We start from the raw sequence: 12,654 nt of genomic DNA, 5'->3' as shown, positions 1-12,654 counted from the left end.
CATAGTTATAGTTATTGGTAATCACTGTACACATAGGGATGTGAATTGTATCTATTTCCATAAACATAGTGTGACAAACTGCTGAGGATGTCTTATGTTCATTGTAATTTCAGTTATACTATTGATTACTTAATTTGATTAAAGTAGTTGTTATGTGACACTATGATACCTTTTTTCCTCACAAATTTGAACATTAAATGTCCCCATCTTGTTAACATTTAAAATGTTTATCTATATAAGTAACAAATGCATTCTGTATTGCTTTTTGATTCCACAAACAGGGAGGCCTTAATCACTTTATAATGAAGTATAAACTCTAACTCTTTTGTGAAGCTCATTGCCATCTAAGACAAACATTAATAGCTTTTCCATTCCAAAAGGAAATTAATCAAAGTATTTGGGTTATGCTCCAAAGTAATTTATTATTTAGTAATAATAAAGTAAATTTAGTAATCCCTTAGCACACTGAGTTGATGATAAAATTTGAAATAAAGACAATTAAAAAAAAAAGCACTACAGTAGATCCTGTGTTTGTCGTAGCTGTGCTCTGTAGAGTCTCCTGAAATGCTGAATGAGCAAACACTGCCTTGTTGCCCCTAGGATAAATGTGTGTTTGTATATGTATCTATCACCTATCTACCTACAAACACATCACACATCCATTTTAATTTTAAATCATAAAAAAAACACAAAAAACAGCTCATCCCAGTTGATTTTACAAAAGAAAAAAGTAAAGGTCCAGAGGTAAGTATTTGCTGAGGCTCTCCATTAGTGGGTGCCAGAGTTGGGATTCCAACCCCATGGAGTAGCCTCAGAGCAGGCGCTTCTTGGACTGCTACCTCTTTGCTCCCTAGCATCTCCATCCTCTGATGTCTCCTGAGAGCAAACTAAAAAGGCAGCTTATTGCTTCGTCTGACCTTAGGTGGGAATTTGGTAGTTGGTCATCTCAAATTGCCCCCACTGCTCCCCTTCAATCTGTGTATGTAAGCAAATCACCCCAAAACACTGCAAGTATTGATTTAGGGGTTACAAATACATTTTAGCTACTAGGAAAATTGGCATATACAGGTTCTGCCAGTAATGAGGGTTGACTGTTTTTTCAGTTATTTCTCCTTAGGTTATATAACTAAAAATACTTGGATATAGAAAAATTAAAGCAAGAGGTAGTAATTTGAAAGAATAAAATTAATTCTCTTGGGATGATGCAAAAAAATACCCCAACTAAATTATTCACCATATTATGGTAATAACTTTGGAGTATCTCACAGAATTTCTCTGAAAATAATTTGGATAAAATATCACAAGATCATTAACCTCTGCTTTGAGTATTGATATTTTAGAGCAACAGATATCAAATATCTCCATTGTATCAGGTACAATGGCTTTTGTGTTCATTGGTTTATTTAATACTAGAGGCCCGATGCATGAAATTCATGCAAGGGCCTTGACTCCAGCCTCTGCTCTCCACTGCCACGGCCCCTGCCCACTGCGGCTTTGTCCAGAAGGAAGAATGTCAGGTCTATTTAGCATATTATGCTTTTATTATTATAGATCTGAGGCTAAACTGGGAATGAAGCAAGCATAGCTATTGTTCAGTTAGTGAAACAATTTGATACAGGTCAAATACATTTTCTAAGTTATAAAACTTACCTCTGTCCTGATTGAGAATCTTGAAAGCAATTATCTGTGACTCCAAAGTTCATGGCCTCTTCAGCACATCACACAGCTCCCAAGAGAAATACTTTGGAGGACACACCACTCTTAGTCAGATTTGTGTGTTTAACTGTGTATTTTGTTTGCATGAAAATTCTGTGAAAGGATAAAACTAAGGCTGTCTGGCCCCTTATTTTATCTCTGGTTCCTAGTTTAGTGCCTGGCACATCATTAACAGGGTATAAATATCTGTTAATCTTATAAATGAAAATGAATAGATTAATGATATCCTAATTACAAAGATTAGCTTCCAAAAACTTTTAGATGACTACATAATTCAGTTCAGATTTTTATTTTATTTTTGCTATGTACATCTTGCCAACATCGAAAACCGAATTTTATAATAAACGATTACTCAGGTTACTTTTAGCTTTTGAGTATATTTCTGTATGCAACACAGGGCTTTCTTTTGAAGCATTTCCTGCCATTACTATGCTCATTGACGACTTTCTTTGTTCTACCTTCTAAGTCTGCATTGTTGGCAAACCTCAGGCAGAACACTGTGCCCATTCTTAAACAGCCATCTGCCTGTGCCCAGGAAAAATAGCAAAGAACAGAAAAAACCCTGTCAAGTTCTTGTCCTTTGCCAATTTCTTCATTCCACTTTACTGTGCACTCTGAGTGCTAATATAAAGTGGGGATTCTGATGGCTTCACCCCTTCTCAATAGTTTGCAATTTAAAGAAGCAGGAAGAACAGAGGCATAGAAAAAGAAAAAGAAATCTATTGCTAATATTACAAAACACTGTATGAATATATTATTATACCATGGATGAAGGCAAAAGAATACCTGACAGAACATGTTTGAATACATGTATCTGTTAACATATATATTCATACTCAGGCTTAAATTTTATGAGTACTTCGAATATGTAGAAATATAATAATGGTCACACCAGCTAAAATTCAGAGGAAATGACAAATAAAAAGAAAAAAATTGCTTAACAGCTTCTTTCATGAGTTTGTTTTATTAAAAACTTTACCCTTCGGCAAATTGGTAGAAGTTTAGAGCAAAAATAAGATTTCATTTATTTTAGATAGTAGAATGCTTGCAATTATTTTTTTATTACAATTCATATAAATACATTTACCAAGGCATTCTTAGAAACATACAGATTTTTTAAATATTATTTTTGTTACATTTTAAAGAAAAACATGTTTTCAGACAAATAATTCTGCTGGCAGTGTTTTTCCATTTTAGGGTCTCTGGCTTTATTTATTAAAGATAGGGGTTCTTACGATTGACACTTCAGTAATTGAAAAAAAATCCTTGTTGCTGAGAAGTCCAGTGGTATTCAAATAAATCCCCTAGATGCAAGTTCTTCAGGAGGACCTCAGTGGGAGCTGAGGTTTATGAGGTAGAGACCAAGCAGAGAATATTTTATTAGTTTACATTATGGGGTTTTAAATAAGGGTCTACATGCTAAAAGGAGTCTCTACTAAATTTTGAGAATTATTTATTTAGTCCAGCTTTCAGCACTAGATCATACTTAAGTACACAGTCTAGTAGATTACAAATAATTTATATTAGACACTCTGATATATTTGGGGAAAATAATGTTACTTACACATTGTGGAGCACACAATTTTCTCCAGAGATTCCAAATTGAGTCCTCTACTGGTTTCCTAAATGAGACCTAACATCCATCTATACATCACTGAATCTGACTATTGATCTCAGCTTTTTTTTTTTTATCTCATGCCAGCACAAGGCCAAACACAGCATAATCTCAATAAATGTTTGTTAAAATAAGAAATGGTAGCATAGCCAAAACCAGTTTGGCTCAATGGATAGAGCATCGGCTTGGGGACTGAAGGGTCCCGGTTCGATTCCGGTCAAGGGCATGTACCTTGGTTGTGGGCATATCCCCAGTGGGGAATATGCAGGAGGCAGCTGGTTGATGACTCTCTCTCATCGATGTTTCTAACTGTCTCTCTCCCTTCCTCTCTGTACAAAATCAATAAAATATATTTTTAAAAAAAGAAAGAAATGGTAGCAGAAAATGTTCTGACCCAATTGATATCTCAATCCACATGAAATCTCTGGTTAGAGAATGCTTATTTCCTCATCATGCTTTTATTTTCATATATATATGAAAATATGAAAAAATTGGGAGAGAACTTGACAGGGTTTTTTCTGTTCTTTGCTATTTTTCCTGGGTACATGCAGATGGCTATTAAAGAATGAGCACAGTGTTCTGCCTGAGGTTAAGCATGGTGAGGGAAAGGAGAAGGGAGAGAAATATCAATGATGAGAGACAATCATTGGTTAGCACACCCCTCACTGGGGATCAAGCCAGCAACTCGGACATGTGCCCTGACCAGGAATCAAACAATGACATCCTGGTTCATAGATTGGGCACCATGTTTTTATTTTTGACTAGGGGCTCAGTGCATGCATTTGTGCACTTTGGAAGGAAATGTGGGCCATGAGGCTGCAGTAGGTACAGGGGCAGGTCTTGGTCCATCCTCCATGCCCCAACCTGACCCCTCCCATCATGGCCCCCTCCTCTGGTCACCTGCCTGCCTGCAGCCCCTTTACTGATGCCACTGCTTCCACATGCTGATGACTTCGGCCCTGCTCACATCTGCTGAAGGTGCAAAGCAATCGGGGCCGATGCCTGAGCAGCACCAGGACCGTCAGCAGGTGTGAGTGGCAGCTGCTGCCTCAATCATCCCTGATGAGCAGAAGGAGATGAAGAAGCTCTCAGGGGCAACCAGGACTGGCAGCCATTGCTCTCCCCTTGATGGTGCCCAGCAATCAGGACTAGTGCCAGACACCAGCAGTGGGTGCGAGCAGTGGCTCCAGCTGCAGGTGTGAGTGGGGCTGGTACTGGGTGTGAGTGAGTGGTGGCTCCAGCACCAGCAGCAGGTGCCAGAGGCGACTGCTGACCCTCTTCATGGAGATGGAGAAGCCCTGTGGGCAGGTGGGCCTGTCAGCTGATGGAGCCAAGTGATGGGGGCCAATGCTGGGCAATGGCAGTGGGTGTGAGCAGCAGCTCTGGCACCAGTAGTGGGTATGAGCAGGGCTGACCCCCACAGCAGGTGCAAGCGCAGTACAGGACTGCGGAGCACGGAAGCAAAGAATTGTCAGGAACCACCAGAGGTTTGCCCTAATGACAGCGACTGGCCTTGGTCTGGTGCCCCCGCACCTGCTCCACCATCCTGCCTCAATCAATGCCCGCCATGTTGTGCACACCCCCCTGGTGGTCAGTGCATGTCTTTGGGACGTGTTATTCGGTTGTTCCATTTGTTCTGCTATTCGGTCTATTTGCATATTAGTCTTTTATTATATAAGATTTTTGTTATCTGTAAAGGAGAACCGAGTTCAGCTCCTTTTTGGAAGGGAGGAGGAACTGATGAGCACCATGTGCTGTCTATCTACTACCTTGTTCACTCTTCCCTTTAGATGCTGAGTGTCTTTCTGATTTCTAAGTTTTACATCCATTGGTTCTGCTTTTCGACATAGTTGTTGCCATGAATACATTCTCATTCTCTTGCCCTCCCACCTTCAAAGTGTACTCTCCTCCTTGGATTATTAGCCTTTGGCCAAACCTCCAGGCCATGAGGAAGTGTGCTGTGCCTTTCTCTGGGTACTGTGCCTGGATGAATCAGGGTTGTGTGGGTCTGGAGGTTATAGCCCCAGCTGAGAGAAAAGACTCCACCTAATTCTCCACTGTAGCTCTATCAGTAAGAATTGATACTGTATATTAATTTCCATTTGAATTCTTATGTCTGTTCCCATTTGATCAGACCTTGAAAGGGAGAAGGGATGATTAATTAGCATGTTCAAACAACCCAAGCAGTATTTAGTAATATCCCTCACTTATTTAATGTATAATATATGTCAGATTTTTCTAAGTACTTTACATTAATTAATACATTTTGTCTCCACAGTAGACATGTGAGTATGTAGGACTGAGATGAAGAAGCAGAGGCATCAAGAGGTTAGGGAACTTTTCCAAGGTTATAGAGCTAATAAATGCCAAAGTGCATACACAGGTATGCCAGATTAAAAATACCTTAAACACCCAGTTATATTGCCTCAGTAACATTATCTGGCATTATCTACTCACCTGCAAGTAACTAGAGTTACATTGGATTAGAAGTCTGGGCTCTGGATTCCTGGAATCTACCATGACCTTAAAACTTTCACAGACCTTTAGAAATACACTTCTCTACAGGTTGAAAGAAGCTCCTGGTTTAATGGGAAGGAAATGATTAATTTGGCTTGGGATACACTTAATGAAATCAAATAATGACATAATTTGATTGAACTGCAAAGTCTTACATTTGAGACAAGAACTAGGATTATTGGGGGGAGGAGGTAGATCTTTTGAAATCATCTTGCTAAAAAATGAAGACAGGTAAACTCCTCTACTTTTAAAAATACTTTTACAATTTGTAAAACTTTTATTTTTTTTCACATTCACTATCACATTTATTACCTAAGGTGGCCCATTATTATGATTTCTATTTTACCATGTTTAGAAACCAACCTCAAAAAGGCTAATTCTGCCACTTTATAGCAATTCACTCTAATTAGGGACAGATAAAGAAAATGGTCCCCAAAGCTCGGGTAATATTGTATTTTAAAGAATATATTATTTTGTTATTCTTGTAGCAGAAAAATGGTTTTACATACAAATTGAGTAGTAGTTTTATATCATAGAAACTGTCATAATCATATAAAATATAATAACGAATACGAAAGCTTGGGAAACATTGCTTCTTAAGCCATTCACTCACATAAGGATATAATCCCTTTCTTTGAATCATGAATTTACCATTTACCTTAGTTGTTTTTTGTTTTTGTTTTTGTTTTTTTGTTTTGTTTTTTTATTCCCATAAGGGGAAATACATTCAAGTGCTTTCTGCATAATGAAGCTATCACATTCCAGGGGATTTTTTTATTTCAACAGTAGTATTCAATGGTAAAGCTAAAATGTATTGGCTCATCTATGTGGCAGGCTCTGTGCTGAGGGTTTTGCATGCATCCTTGCACTCTTACACAAACCTGACAAAGTAGTGTCCATGCTGGCCTCCCGGAGGCAGAATTGCCAAGTAATGTAAGAACTTGAACTCTGGAGTCAAACTCCATGGCACTGCTCCATCAGTGCATTTTGGATGATCTTGAGCAATTTAGAAAACTTTCTGGTTCCTATTTTCTTATCTCTCTAAAGAGGGGAGTAATTATGGAACTTAACTCATAACATCGATTGTTTTGAATATTTCAATGATGCCTGGTAAAGAGTATTATTCTTCCATAAATATAAGGGCCAATGCCATTTTTGATATAAAGAAATTGAGATTGAGGGGAAATAAGTTGCCCATAGAGATGTAGCTAGATAGTGTAACTAATCCATATGTGAGGTGTCCCTTGTAACAGATGCTCTCTTCAGCCTTCTAGGTCTGAATATTTGGTTCATTTGGATGCTGACCTTTGCATCATCTCTACCAACGCCCATGTCCTGTGCTTCCTATCAGTGTATTTTCTGTCTGTGGTAAGCCCATTCACCTTTCCTCCAGGTCTTTGGACTTCTTGCCCTTATTCCACAAACAATGAATAGCCACAACAATAATCACAGTGTTAATTATGTAACTGCTGTGGACCAAGTAATGTACTAAGTGCCTTATGTATTTTTATTTCATGTAGCCTTAAAAATAGTCATATAGCTCAGCTATCAATATTACATTTGTTTTAAAGATGAGGAATCTGAAGTGAAAATTATCAGTAATTTTCCATAGGTCACACAGCCTCTGAATTCTAACTGGAATTTGAACTCAGATCTTCTGAATTCTGAGATAAATATTGAGTCTCTGTATTATAGGTATGCTCTGAACACTAAATTAATTGGGTCATTCTATAAGAACTTAAGAGTTTATGGTGTTTAGTCAATTTGTCATTGCTTGTTGGGTTTTATACAGCTCATATAGCTTGGTCATCAATGTCACAATAGAGAGCTTGCTATTAGGAAGCAGAGAATACCAGCAATCCTTAGAGATACTGAAAAGCACAGCACAAACAGATATGCTAAATCTGCACAACTCTAAAGTATTAACTTTGCTAATGGGGGATATAAAGTCAAGAGCTAATATCCAATAATGAGTTTGGAAAAAAAGTTAGAAAAATGCATTCTTAGGGAGTTTTGTGAATTTTGGTTAGATGTGAAGGGTGGTTACAGTATTCAGCAGAATACTTCTTTGCTATTTAGTATGCAGCAGTTTGCAAATTATTAGTTTTCTTTGCTGATGCATCTAATTTAGTTACCTTTCTTGGCTCATTATGTTAAAGAACCTTTCCAGAGAATAACTCTTTGTAAGAGCACTAACCTAATTAAGATAACTGGGTTCTTCTCCTGGCTCTGATGCTTTCCAGGGTTTGACCATGGACCAAATATACATCCTCTAGGCCTTTAATATATTTGTCTCTGATAAAATTTGAAGTAATTATCAAGGCGTCTAAATTTTTCAAACTCTAACTGGCATTTTGTTTATTTAGAATTCTTTAAAAGGGACTTTTTTATAAATATATGTAGGAGGTACCTTTTATTTTTCCTTATAGCGTTCAAGTACCCTCATTTGGATAACATATCAATTTAATTCTGATGGGCCATTTTTGCTTTAACCCTTCACTCACTCAGCTCACTTACTTTCAGTAGATTTAGGGTTATGCTGTTGCTCATACTTGATCCATTTTAGCATGATGTCACTTGATCACAATGACTTTTGTATATAAGAATGATGATAATGGATAGGCAGTAGCAACGGCAAAGATGAGCAGGCATTTCTGGGGCCATGGAGAATTGGAAGTGGGACTCACCATGTAATTGAGTTGGTATGCTTTGTACAATTTAATCAGCTATACTGTCCAGTATTCTCTTATATTTCCATCCATCCCAGAAAGAGGAAAATTTGAATGTGCAGGTATCTATAACAGAACTATTTCACTAATGCTGAAAAACAAAATAAAACTAAAGTTAAGCAAATAAGGACCCTAGAGCTAGTATGTATTGAGCACATATAATGTACCAGGCAATATTCTGAGCACATTGCATGTATTAACTTACTGCTATTTAAAAGTAATAATGTAATGTGGTTCTTTCATTTCCACTGAGCAGACATAATTACTCTAATTAACCTTGGCTTTTTGAGCTAGAAGAAGAAATAAAATATACAGAGTAATGTATTTGCCAAAAAGGCACATGACTTAATAAGGAAAGAGAAAGCCATATTTTGTCTAGAGAATGAATGTTGAGTGTGATACATTAAAAGGAAATAAAAAATGAAGAGGTACGTTGGGTCAGAGTGTGAACATCTATTTGCCAAATTAAGGAGTTTAGGTTTCATTCTGTGAAAAGAAGGAAACCAACCTACGTTTGTAAGCAGTATTCTAACAGTATGGGCTTTGGAGAGGGAAGAGGCCAATTGTGAGGGGAGTGCAGAAATGGACTGACTTAATTACTTCAGACTTGTCTCCTGCATAATGGAGTTAATAGCTTATTTCATTTTACTGTTTGCTTGATAAATTAGGGAAAATAGAAGTGTGATAAACCCATATAGTGCTATAAAATATTATTGATTATTATTAAAGTAAAGGATTTAGAAAGCCTTGAGACCTACATCGGCCTTGAAGATTTCAATGGTAATTAAACTTTGCTCAAAATGAAAAATACTGCAATAAAGGTAGAGGTTTCTTCACTTTCCTCAGTGGACCACACTGAGGGAAACTGGAAGGGGATTGAACAAAGAGGTGGAAGAGCTCATAGCTGGCATTGTCAATAAATACAAAAGTAGCAGGAGAATCAGTGTTACAGATCTATTCAGAAGAGGTGAAGAGGTAAAAGACACACTCAACAATATGATGAATCACTGTGACAGTGACCCACTTATTGCCTCTCAGCTGTGCAAGTTCTCCTTTGCCAGCTAAACTAGTATCAATTTTTGCCAGTAGAAATGCTGGGGAGGAAGAGGTTTTGTCCTCCAGGTTCTGCTGTGCTTCTCACCCTATAGCTTCTGTAGCTCCTGGCTCTGCAGTGCTAGGCAGCCGGCAGTGCTCAGCAACAAGCAGCTTCTCCAGGCATCTCTAGTTTGGTTCAATGCAAATCCTGAGTAATGGCCTTTCTCAGTGGGTGGCTTCTACAGGCAGCCCAGAGAACAGGTGCCCAGCAGCTTCCAGAGGTAAGATATCTAAAAGTTCCTCACACATGGCACCACAAAAACCTTGTCATTCAGTGAGCCATGTCCATACCTTCCCAGAAGAGGTCTGGATCTCAGCCCTGGGTTGGGATAGGGGCAACTAAGGAAGGAGTAATACCCTGGGTGCTCTCTCTCAGCCATCCTGGTGGTGGCTGTGTTAGTCAGTTCAGGCTATCTCAACAGAAGGTCATAGACTGTGGCTAAACAACACATTTCTTTCTCACAGTTCAGAAAGCTGAACGTCTGAGATCAGGATGCTGGTGAGGTTATAGATTGCAGAGTCTGCTCATATCCTCACAGGGCAGAGGGAAGAGAACAGAGAGGAAGCTGCTCTCCATGACTCTCATAAGGGTACAGATTTCATTCATGAGTGTTTCAACTCATGACCTTGTTGAATGCTAATTCACTTCCCCAAACCCCACCACCTAATGCCATTAGATGTGGAGGTGGGGGTGTGGAGGGAAGGGAGTAGGAGTTCAAATAGGAATTGGGGGGAGGAGTCACACAAACATTCAGTCTATAAAAATTGCTATTATATATTATATTATATTTTTGCTGTTACATTATTTATTTTATCTGTTTCTTATATTATTCAGAATTATAGTTATGTCTTGCTGGCCATTCACTTGTTACTTCAAGCTCCTGTTATAATTAATACTTTTTTTTTATTGCTATTCTCACCTGAGGTGAGGCTATTTTTTCCATTGATATCTTTTTAGAGAGAGTGGAAGGGAGGGAGAGGATAGGATAAGACAGAGAAAGAAAGAGAGAGTGAAATGTCAATATGAGAGAGACATATGGATTGGCTGCCTTCAGCACGTAACAGGGATTGAACCCCTAACCCTTCAATATGTGAGCCGATGCTTCAAACACTGGACAACACCTGCCAGAGCTAATTAATAATTCTGTATATTAATTTTCCCTGTTCAAATTATTGTTTTTATCTCCTGACTGGATTCTGGTGAGGTAAATGAAAGAAAATGGTTATTTGTATTAAAGAGATAAATGATTTTTGTTGCCTTTTGCAGTCTCTGACTATTTGTAAAAGTTCCAAATGAGTTTGTTTTTTTTAATTCATCTGTGAATACTAGTGTGTGTGTGCGTGTGTGTGTGTGTGTGTGTGTGTGTGTGTGTGTACGTATGTTTAAGTAAAACTTAGCCCTATGTGGCTCAGGTGGTTGTTCCTCACCCTGTGCACCCGAAAGGCTGCAGATTAGATTCCAGGTGCAGGAGGCAGCCCATTGATGTTTCCTTCTCACTGTGCTTCTCACCCTATAGTTATTTCTCTCTTGCTCTCTCCCACCCCCCTCTCTCTAAAAATCAATAAAATATATTTTAAAGGGTAAAAATTAGATTTAAAATGCTACTTTGTGTTTTTCTCAGTTTATTTTAATTTGTATTACAGATTTTAACACTATGTTAGTGTGTAACTACCTAACTTGTATAACTAACTTATAGGAATATGAACTAAGAACTAACCAATCATACCAATGCCTTACAGATATGAGCTTATTAAGTGAATACTAGCACTGATCCAAAATTTTCCAGCTTTCAATGCACCATTAAAGATAAGTGACCCTAATGTGGTTGCAATGTACACTCAGTATTAATTCAGATTATTGATTAGACATCCATATATGCCACTCTAAAAAGTGGTTCTTTAAATCTCTTTTACCCTTTTTTGGTACCATAGCATTTTCTACTTAGTGTTCTGTTTTACTTTAAATGCTTATTTCTGTTCTGGTATGATGAATGGAGAAGGAATAACACTGAGAGGAGGTTTCTTTTATTAGAAGAAGAATCACTAAAAACTTTGGGAATGGAGGAAGGGAGATGAGAGACTATGATTCTAAATTGAACAATTTCATGATCCATCCTATCTTAGGTGAATAACTTTAAAAATGTTATCAAATACTGAAAACACATGAAAATTAAACAGTCAAATACCAGGAATAATTTGATATGTCTTACATTTAAGTTTTGAGATGTCAGGTGTAGTGTAGAAAATTCCTATGTAAAGGCAAAGAAACTAGATTTGATTACTTTGGTTTATTTCCAATAAGCAATATAACTCAACCTACTATATAATGCCTTTCCTTCTTATTATTTATAATATTTATGTTTTATTCATTAGCAAAAGTTTTAAAATGCTATGCAATGGCATGTGAAATTATATATAATTATAAATTACAATAATTCTAATATATAATTTAAAAGTTAAAAGCCATTACATATCTTCAGAACCCTAAGTATGGACTATTTAAACATACTTACTAATTTATAAATTCTAATTGCTACACTTAGATTTTAGAATGAGTTTTCTTTTTTGAAAATGTGACTTTAAAAAGCAAAACCTATCTTGGTATTTTTCTAGTGAAATCAAAATACTTTAATACATGTAGGCATGTTAATATATAATTGCTGAACATTGTAGTAGAATAAATGAATTTGAATTCATTGTTGGTTGCCAACCAAATTCTTTACATCTAACCTAATATAAAGAGAGGAAAAATATAATAGTCTTTAATTCTCCATATTTGAGATTTAGCAACCTACATGAAAAAAAACATCTGAGTAGTTTTTCTATTTACTGTGTGTGTGTGTGTGTGTGTGTGTGTGTGTGTGTGTGTGTGTTTTAAATAGTAATTGTGCATGTAGTTAATTTTTGGCTCCGGTTGAAATACTATAAAATGTTTTCATAAGCTCCCATTTAAAAGTATTTTCTTATTGAGTAATTGCAAGA

Source organism: Pipistrellus kuhlii, unplaced genomic scaffold, assembly GCF_014108245.1.
Source record: "Pipistrellus kuhlii isolate mPipKuh1 unplaced genomic scaffold, mPipKuh1.p scaffold_m20_p_1, whole genome shotgun sequence".
NCBI classification, from domain to species: Eukaryota; Metazoa; Chordata; class Mammalia; order Chiroptera; family Vespertilionidae; genus Pipistrellus; species Pipistrellus kuhlii.
This window is presented reverse-complemented; position numbering follows the sequence as displayed.